General features: G+C 39.3%; 1 long non-coding RNA gene across 2 annotated transcripts in view; it reads right to left on the bottom strand.

Moving 5' to 3' along the window:
* Positions 1 to 3,023: 3,023 nt before the first annotated feature.
* LOC134737468 (uncharacterized) overlaps positions 3,024 to 10,838 on the bottom strand; it is a 47,217-nt gene continuing 39,402 nt past the window's right edge. For both annotated transcript variants that reach the window (XR_010122399.1, XR_010122400.1), the window contains exons 3-4: positions 8,664 to 8,777; positions 3,024 to 3,196 (exon numbers count right to left, since the gene is read on the bottom strand). This is a non-coding gene — a long non-coding RNA (uncharacterized lncRNA). The remainder of the gene's footprint in view (positions 3,197 to 8,663; positions 8,778 to 10,838) is intronic.

The raw sequence follows: 10,838 nt of genomic DNA, 5'->3' as shown, positions 1-10,838 counted from the left end.
CCATCATTCTCAGTAAACTATCGCAAGGACAAAAAACCAAACACCGCATGTTCTCACTCATAGGTGGGAATTGAACAATGAGAACTCATGGACACAGGAAGGAGAACATCACACTCTGGGGACTGTTGTGGGGTGGGGGGAGGGGGGAGGGACAGCATTAGGAGATATACCTAATGCTAAATGACGAGTTAATGGGTGCAGCAAACCAACATGGCACATGGATACATATGTAACAAACCTGCACATTGTGCACATGTACCCTAAAACCTAAAGTATAATAATAAAAAAATATATTTATGTTAGAGAACAAAACATTCCAATAACACAGTATATTGAAATATAAAATCTGAAGTTAATTTTTGTATTTCCAGTTACTGCTTGGTAAGAAAGCTTAAAGAAAAGCATACTGTCAGTGCCACCATTCTTGTTTTTAAAAATTCGACATATGTTTCCATTTCAATAAAGACCGTTATAAAATGCATTATGGTCATAGGAAAGAGAATAGAACAATTCAGATTTTCTGATGTATTTTTCTTTTAACTCACCAAGTATTGCTTTCCTCCTATCAAAGAGGGATAGGAAGTACCTAACTTTGAGAGATGCCTCTTCTGTGATCTAACCCTTTAAAGTGGGATGACAATCCTGTGGCAGGCAGGGAAAGGATATTTATTGAACAAGAACATTAGCAACTAGAATAGTTACCTCTACTTTCTCAGTAATAAATGGCAAATTCCAAGCCTTAAGCCTTTTTGTTTGGAAATTCAACAACAATAACAAAATGAGTTCATCTTTCCTTAAGATCCAGTGGCCTTTTTGACATAGAATCCCAGGAAAATAATATTAGGATGTGATATTCTGTGAATTTTACAAATAAACCATAAATTATATAAAATTAAAAGCAATTTCCTGGCTTTTCCGCACTGACCTTCTAATGGATGCATCCCAGTCAAAGATCAAATGGCAAAAACTTTACATCCTACAAATCCAGCAAAAATCACTTGTAAACATGAAGACGTTGGACCCGAATGAACATCAAATGTCTAAATAGAAAACAGCAAGAACCTGCTTGCTTTAGGAATGTTTTAGGATAGAAGATGCTGATTATCAATAAGCAATAACATGGTAGAAACAAAAAGCCAATTTGTTTAGAGCAAAATATAGTATTGAGAATCAGTAACATCCAATTCAGTGCATCAGTCAACATGTTTGGACATTATGTTTGATACAAAGCACAGTTGTGAAGTGGGTGAAGGATTCCAACTCTTCCACTGTGCAATCATGTATCCTTGCCCCACCCAACAGAAATAATAATGCCTTTCAAATATTTCCATTCCCTGTATCCTTTGCCATCACCTCTCTGTTCTGCTTTTCTAAGCAGCAGGGTCAACCTGGCATTTCCTGGAGGACTGCACCTGTCAGCTGGAATCACCGTTCTTCCAACTGCTGAATCAGCCCACCCTCGTACCACTAGCTGGTAGTGATACAAGGAGACCTTCAAATTCTGTGAATTTTGTGTCCGGATTAGAACAGGCTGTAGGCCAATTTCTTTAAAACCAGAACAGATTTTCAGACATTTATACAATCACATTTCTAATTACAGAGGGCCCAGAAAATACATATCATTTCAGACTTGAATGGACTATTTGATTCCAAGCAAAAATCTTTTATTTTGTCACCCAGATGACTACCATATACTAAGGCCATCATAATTATTCCTATTGTGGCAGAACATTGTTCTAACTTGAAAAGCCAAGCTTTTAAGAGGAGTTCTGTAAATAGAGTTGAATACTAGACAAACTAACAAAATGAGAAAGAGGCAAGTAGGAATCAGTCATAGGGTTCAAATTTTCAACCTTTGTGACTTTGATCCTTTGCCAACCATGATTTTTCCACGTAAGCTGATGGATAAAGGCTACACAGAGAACACTGCTGAACCGAAAGAACTTTTCTTATTGAAGAAAAGACTTCAACCTGAACCTGAAAGAACTTTTCTTACTGAAGAAAAGCCTTCAGCAATTCAGAGAGAATAGTCTATTATTTTTCAAGAGAATTCTAGTTAACAATGATATTATGTTATTGAATCCATTAAGAAAGATATATGAGCAAACTCACTCTCTTAGTTCTGGGCACACTAGAATCAGAGCCTCAGACAGTAGTTCTGGTGCATAAGGTTTAGTGAAGCCGTGCTCTTCAGAGAAAGCCAGCAGAGTGCGGTGCAAAGCGGGAGAGGAGAGAGGAAAGAGCTCAGCAAGGATGTGGTCCTGTACAAAGGCCAGTCTTGACTTGATCCATGGGATCACACCACAAAATTAATTATGGCCCTCTCCTTCGATGTAAGGGGGCCATTTGTAGCCCCACAGTCATCAGTCATTGGCTGCCCTTAGTTGGGGCGAGGAGCACGACCTCCTAGGAGATGCAGCTGCCATTCACAATTCTCTAATTAAAGGGGGCAGCTGTGGGTCATTAGAAGCCTACACTCACAGCAATTGGAGAAGGGAGTGACGGGCCAGGCAAGGGATCCAGGCAGGGCACCACAGCATCTACTACACTTGCTAATTGCAGATCACTCAGAAATTAGAAAACCACCTGGGCTCTGTAAAATGTTAGACAGACTGGAAAGGGTCACCTCTGGCATCAACAGGTGAAGTCATTGGGATGAAATGGCTGGCAATCTTACCCGGGTGCCCTTAATTGTATTATACTCCATGCTTTGTGCTTCTTTTGCTTGTTAACAATCTACAGCCTCTGACATAATGTATTCTTAACCTATTTTGGTATTCTTAATTCAGAATTATTTCTTCTTCCCGCATGAAGAGAAAGCTGCCAGTTTTGAGAATATCCATTAAGTTAAGGACACAAAGCAGAACGTTAACATTCAACTTGAAGAGAAAGAAACAGACTTTATATATCACAAAGCACAGTTCTTTTTTAATGGAAGAATGAAGTTTCAGATGGAGAGATGTGGGGACAGAGAAAGAAGCTACCTTCTTTGTACAATTTTTATTTGCATTTGACGAGTGCTGTTCCATGGGAATTCTTTACCCTGTAAAAAATGTCCACCTCTGCTGTTAGTTTGTGATGCTCCCCATTACTCAAACACGAGCACTTAGAAATTCCAAACTCTCTGATTTTTTTCCTCCCCGACCTTGTGCTAGAGTTGGAGTGATCCACATTTTCTCTGTTGCTCTGTAATATTCTGAAACAATCAAAATAAATCGAATCTTTTATTACCCAATAGGTAGATCAGAAATAAGAACCCAAGGCTGGATAACAATAAATCTGGTGGTATCTTTACCCAGGTGGGTATTTTGAAGCCACAGAAAAACTCAGACATGTCATTTTGTACTTCCAACTTTCTCCTTCTCTATTTTGAGGTGATTAATTTCCTCTGGATATCTAGAGAACAAGATGGCTTTATATTTCAGTTCATTATAAAAACAGAAAAAGAAAGAAAAGATTTGCGTATCTCCATAGGAAAGTCGATTTCTTTCTTTTTTGACCTAATCAATGAAAAGGCATTAGATATAATGGTTTCAAAATCTTAACTAGAAATGCCAGTTTGGCCACAAAAGGCTTTGTTAAAAGGGCATGTAGGAATCCATGGAGAGGGTCATCATTATAATAATCCACTCAGGATGATTTGATTTCTATAGCTTGATATTTGTCCTGGATTCTGCAGCCAGCCAAGGCAGTGGGAGATTTTCTTCTGAAGCAAACAAATCTCCCTGTTTCGTACTGATTCAACCTAATTCTAGCCACCCAGCCTACACATTATATATTTCCTATTTTGAGAAAAAACAGTCCTGGAACAGGGAGTGGGCAGTGGACTCAATTCTATTTTCCACTAAATTGAGACACCTTACAGATAAGAAAAGCCACATTTTCTGTGACGGGGAAGAAGCGGAATACTTGCTGCAGTGAAAAATCACAAACCAGGAACCAGAGGATAAGAGGAGAATGGCAGATTGACTTCCGGTTACAGGATAGCCATGAGCTCTTACAAGGCTCCCTCTGGCATCCGTCTCTAATTCCTAGGCTCTATGCACATCCATAAAGAAATGGTTTCCCAAAAGTAGACTCATCTGGGAGTAAAATGTCAGCTTTGCAAGGCTTCTGACCCTGCCCTCCCACAATCCAGGCAAGACCCTCAAGTTATAATTAGCTTCACTGACCCTTCAGTCTCTCCGTTTTTGCATGGCCAATTCACTGCTATTTATATCAGGGCTCAGTGGCGATTTTTGTGGCCACAATTGTGTTCTGACCTTCTCCAGAGAGGATACTGAGGGTCAGGATGGTTTTGTTCATGTCTGGATAGAGTTAATACATCATCTCTAGGATTAGAATTCTAGTTTGAAAGAATGAATGGTAGCTTTTGGTTTTATTTTTGGTACAAGAGAGTAAGGCTTTGCTTTTAATATTTGAATTTAGGTGTGGGGGTCAGTCAATACATTTATGAAATGCCAGTTAGAAGGAGAGAGAAGGTGTAGAAAATGAAAAGTGGAAGAAAACTTCCCACTAGAATTTTGCCAGAATTTATAGAAGTCTAAGATTAGAATTGACTTTCTAAGTTAACATTAATACAAATTTACCTCTTTAATGAGCCTAAGTTCAGTCTCATAGCAGAGTTTCATCTCTTCAGAAATATAATTGAAAAAAAATGCAAGCTAGGTGGACAAAAGCACTAAAGCCAGAGGCACATCCTCCTTGCTAATAAAATTAGCTGACATTTATTTTGTATTTGCAGGTGCCAGGTACTGTTAAGAGTCCAATGCTACTGTGAAGTGTTATCACTTCCAGGACACAATCTCTACACTAGTCAGTGGGACTGAAGCCCAGCTGTAACCATTGCTAGCTGTGTGCCCCGCAAAAATATATTTAACCTCTCTATGCTTCTGGTTGTTTTTTTTTTCAACTGTAAAATTGGTGTTAGAAATCATCCTCACCTCATTTCAATTCAAGATCGTGAACAGATATCCACATTCTCAACTTCATTACAGCATTATTCACAAAGCCAAAATGTAGAAACAAACTAAACATCTATACGTGGATGAATGGTTTTATAAAATGTGGTATATACATACAATGAAAATAGTATTCAGCCTTTAAAATAAAAAGAAAAGAAGGAAGTCCTGCCATTTCTGATAACATGGATGAATCTTCAGGACATTATCCTAAGTGAAATAAACTAGTCATAGAAAGAGAAACATTATATTATTTGACTTACATAAAGTATCGAGAATAGTCACATTCAGACTAGAAACAGAGAGAAGAATAGTGGTTGCCAAAGCTTCAGGGATGAGGAATTATTGTTCAATGGGTATAGAGTTTTAGTTATGCAAAATGAATCATTTCTAGAGACCTGCCCTCCAGTGTTGTGCCTATTGTTAACAATAATGTGCTGTACACTTAAAAATGTATTAAGGAGGTAGATCTCATTTTAAATTTTTTTACTACAATTTTTTTTGAAAACTGAAAAATACTAAATCCCTACTTCACAAGATGCTATAAAGTTAAATCAGTGCATGTAAAACACCGGCACAGAACCTGGCACGTGGAAAGAGCTTACGTAAATGTTGGTTATTACTATGATCCACTTATTAAATGAAAAAGTGGAGGTTTAAAAGGGTAATTTGTTCAAGGTCACACAGGGAAAGATGGGCAAAGCTGAGATTTGAATGCAGGTGGTCTAGCTTAAAGTCCATGTGCTTTTGTGGTAAACCTTAACACCTCCCTGGCAAGCACATCCCCAAGGACTCAATGTGATTGGAGTCAGCCCTACCTGATGTGGCAGAAGCAGCACAGCAATCAGATGCCCATGGGTTCCTTTTGGCCAACAGCTTGTGGCAGACCATGAGTCTAAGAATTAGTAGCTACTACAAAGGCTGATGGTGCCACAAATTTGAAGACAGTGGGAAGGAAGACCCTCATTTCTCCATGAAAAAACTTGATGTGGGAAAGTTTCTTGGCTAAAACTAGATTTCTCTCATGTGAAATTAAGGCATGATTATGAAATAAAAAAACTTATGAATTTACAGCTTTCGTGGGGGCATAATATTTCACTTAAAGCAAAGAGAAATTACCTTTAGTGGTAGAAGGGTACCCATGTTCCTAACTAATCATTTTATCCTCATGTTGTGCCCAATACTATATCATACCATATCTCATTTCATCTCTATTGAAACTCCATGAAGTAGAAATTATTAGCTTTGTTTTATGAATGAGAAAATAGAGAGGTTAAATAACAAGGTCACAAAACGGCAGAGCTAGAATTTGGACCCATGTCTGCCCGTCCTAAAACTCAGTGTTTTAACTGTGAAACCAATACTGCCTTGTTGTTTGTGGTTGTGGTGATCTGTTTATGTACAAAAATCACAGTAAGGAATATTTAGATAAGGCTCTCTCCTTATACAATAGTATGACCTTAGCATGGCTTGTTACATGTAGAAGAAACCTAATAAATGTTTTTATTTTTTTCCTTCTAACCATACACTTGCAACGTACTTTGGAATTTTAAACGATTTGTACTTCTCTTCTATTAAGCAAAGCTAAGAAAGGCATTATTACTCCCACTTTAACTGGTGGGAATTCTGAGACTTATAAAAGTGACTTGCTCCAGCCCTAAAGTTTTAAAGTAGTGTCTTATCTCTAGTCCCCTGGGCTTTTTCCTACACTTCATTCTCTACCTTTGGAAACATTTTCCAGAATAGGTGATTAGAGGGTATAGAAATACAATAAATTTTCTATAAATAATTTGTATCAAGAGGCAAATACTTCAGATTCCATAGAGGTGAACCAAGAACATTTCCTGAAACCCTGTCTCTACTAAAAATACAAAAATTAGCCCAGCGTAGTGGCACGTGCCTGTAGTCCCAACTACTCAAGAGGCTGAGGCAGGAAAATTGCTTGAACCCAGGAGCCAGAGGTTCCAGTGAGCCGAGATTGTGCCATTGCACTCCAGCCTGGGTGATAGAGCAAGACTCCGTCTCAAAAAAAAAAAAAAAAAAACACAGCATTTCCGTGGAGAAAGTCTGTGAACATATGAGGCTCCCAAGACTGATAGATGCCCTTGGGTTCTATCCTGTTGCCCTAGATAGACTGCAAATACTATGGGGTTTGCAGGTTTCAGGCTGCTGGATGGCCAAAAGCGCCTCTCAGCTGTTGGTGGGAGAATTAAAAGGTTAAAAGGGAAGCAATGGTATAGAAAGTGTAGTAACTGGGAGACTGCATTACGGTGTTTGTTTGTTTGTTTTTGTTTGTTTGTTTGTTTGTTTGTTTTGAGACAGAGTTTTGCTCTTGTTGCCCAGGCTGGGGTGCAATGGTGCGATCTCAGCTCACTGCAACCTCTGCCTCCTGGGTTCAAACCATTTTCCTGCCTCAGCTTCCCGAGTAGCTGGGACTACAGACATGCACCACCATGCCTGGATAATTTTGTATTTTTAGTAGAGACAGGGTTTCACCATGTTGGTCAGGCTGGTCTCGAACTCTCGACCTCAGGTGATCCACCAGCCTCGGCCTCCCAAAGTGCTGGGATTATAGGCATGAGCCACCATGCCCAGTCTATGTTTGTTTTCTATGAGGGGATTAAAGCAAAAGGGAAAAAAAAACAAACACAGCCAAATGTCTGCTACACAGCCATATACACAATGGCAAGCCCCTTAGCATAGAGCCATTTATCATTTATACGTGCCTCAACTTTAGCTTTGAACTGAATGCTCAAAATTTAAAAATGATAATAATAAACAAAAAAAGGCCTCATTTTCCCTTTCTACAGGATCAGGAGAGGGGAAAGGTAAGTTTGCAAGAAGAAAAAGCTTCGATTTCGTGCACATATTTATGCAGGAAAAAAAATGTCTTCACTGCCATCTCCAGACAAGAGCACCCTGTGCCGGTCAAGAACTTGTGTCTCATCATAGGCACTCAAGACATGCTTATTGGATGAGGAACCTGGGGCTCTTAAACTGATGGAGATGGCATCAGTCCTGCTCTGGAGGGAGTTGCAGTTGAAAACTTCTGACATTAACCCAGACAAAAATGGACAAGCTATCTAGATAATGCACTCAGAACTTTGAGCAATCAAATAAATATCTAGTTTGATTTTTTTTACATCACTTATAGTCACAAACTGCTTAATTTCCAACCATTCTATGGGTAACCTTAGTTCACAGACTACTAAAATAAAGTCACAGTACATTTTGAAAAATACCCTTCAGCAACATAAATAAGAAGCCATTTTTGACTGGAGATGAGTAGAATGTTTTAAAGATGCATTAGGAGGCATTTGTGAGTGAATCTTGCATAAGAATTTCCTCTCAATTCTTTTGAAAGGTAAGTAAAATCGGCAGCTACACTAGTCTCCAATTGGACGTAGATTTAATTATTCTGGCTAGCTCAGAAGAGATCTAATGATTCTAATGGATTCTTCCACTTTCCTAAGTGGTTCTCCACACTTGGCTGTGTCCAGTCACAGTGGACTTAATGACACAAGTGTGGAAATGGAGCCACGATGGGGGTGAAAAACCCCACAGACAGTGTCTGACAATTTTGCTTCCTGGCATTCCAAGATTTGCCACACCAGCTGATGTTACACCCTGATGTGCTCTTGTGTCCCTTTATGTTAACTTCCTATAATTTCTCATTCTTCTTCTATATTATTTCCACGATACCTTTTGATGGACATACCACACAATCACTTAGGCTTATTTTCTATTGTCTGAAACTCTTCTTGTGAAAGTCTTCTGGGACTGCTGGAGAGCCTACTTCCATCACAGTGAAAAGGACTAAAACATAACGAAGAGAGAAATGAGTTTGTAAATGCAGTCTGGAGAGGTCAGACTAAATATTTTGTTAAAGATGGTCTCAGGAGTAATATTTGTTCATGAGGCAGACATGAACATTTCCACTAAGAATCAATAGTGAGCCCATTTGCACTGCGCTTAATGTTCAAAGTGTTTCTGTGCATTTATCCCACCTCGTGCACTTTCTCTGTATAAATAAATATCAGTGGTGGTGGCTGTCTGTGTTTCAAAATGCTGCTGCCAGTCATGTTGTTATCCCTGCCAGAGAGTGGAGCTGAAAAGACCAATGCATCTATCCATCTTTTATAGCCTGCATTCAAGCAAAGGTTTTCCTGGTAGGGCCGTTCTAATTGCACTTTGCTTCTCGTCTTTTAACTCCACAGTCTGTCTGATGCTCTGAAGCCTCTGTTTGGAACAAGACACCCTATTTCTGCAGGCTAAACACCCATCTCCCAGAAAATTCTGATGATTTTGTTTCCCAATATTCCAAAGCCCTGCAGACCAAATGATGGGATGCTTCTGGATTCCTGTATATTATGTCTTCTGCCTGATCCCCTTACAGATGTCAGCCTCTCTCAGCACAAATCCTGGGACTGCTTCCTTTATTTCCCTTCCATACTTGCTCTGGCCAATGAAACAATGTTATAGCAAGCAGTTCTTCAAAAGAGAGGGAGTATGGCATAGTTGGAGGGGTGTGGACAGACCTTGGTTTAATTCCCAACTTGGCTACATACCTGGCAAATTAATAAACTTCTTTAAGCTTCAGTTATCTTATATATCAAAACAGTATAAAAATTCCCAGCTTGAATGCGTGTCATAAAGATTAAAATAATACCTGGAAAGGACCTGGCTCATAATGGGCAGGCTATAGAGAAGCCACCATTACTTAATTCTGATAAAACTCTCCAAGTTCTAGAAGAAGATACCACATTAGTTAGGAAGCTGGTAAAATAAGCTATTTGTAGACTGCAGATCATTTGACAGGCGGTTTGAACCCATGCTTACTGTGTCCATCTAACATTTGAAGAATAGCCTGACCTTTTTAACTGACTTTTGGGATTTCCCAGTGTCTCTCAGTACATCTTTGGACAGTATGCCAGCCACTAGCAGAATCAGCAGCAGATGTACAGCAGCCTATTGCTGATGGAAATCTTTGACTGGAGCAAACTAGAATATGACCCTTTTCTCCTTCAAGTTTATCATCAATCAGTGATGCTCTGCCAGCTCTCTACAAAGGGGATCCTAACCTCCTTTTGCCCTTACACTTCAAGAAAACATAAGCAGCAACCAGGAGTTCCCGTGAAGTAAGTCTGCAAGGACTTCCTAGCACATGGAACAAGGATAAGCACCCAATAAGTACTCAAGAAGCATTGGACATAAGGAAGAATGAATGAATGACTTTATGTCCTAGTGAAAGAATTTCCTGTGGACCTGAAAATATTGGTGTGCCCACAAGTCCTTACATTCTCACATGTTTGAACATAACTGTAAAATAACACTGGAACTCCTCTAGCTCCATTGTATTCCAGTGATAGTAGGTCACCATCAATATCTAGATAAATGATTGCACCTAAGTAAATGTCAAAACAGTCAGATTTCAAACTGAATTGGGGCCTTAGTGGTTTGCCCTTATCTATCTTTCCTGTGCACCTATAATATCGGCCATGTAGCAGAGCTCACATCCACCCTCCCACATTTCACTGTGCTTCCCATGTGCCTTTAAGGAATCATTCTTGATCTCAGCCATAAAATTGGAAAGCTGCATAACTGACAAGATGATCCCTGAAGGCAGCTGAAACATGAGGTAGATTGAAACCGACAGTTAATTTGTAGCAGTAAAAAATAATGATATCATCATAAAACAAGTTTAAGATCAGACTGGACTCAAACACTGTGCACCCACAGGATATATAGATGGGTATTGTCAAGCTTAAATAACAAAGCAAAACAAAACTGAACCTCCCAGCTTCACCAAGCCCGCTTCATTGGCTTTTTTATGGTACGCTATCACCATCTGCTGGCTGCAGCCCATAAAATGTCCAG

Source organism: Symphalangus syndactylus, chromosome 8 (genome assembly GCF_028878055.3).
Source record: "Symphalangus syndactylus isolate Jambi chromosome 8, NHGRI_mSymSyn1-v2.1_pri, whole genome shotgun sequence".
NCBI lineage: Eukaryota > Metazoa > Chordata > Mammalia > Primates > Hylobatidae > Symphalangus > Symphalangus syndactylus.
This window is presented reverse-complemented; position numbering and strand designations above follow the sequence as displayed.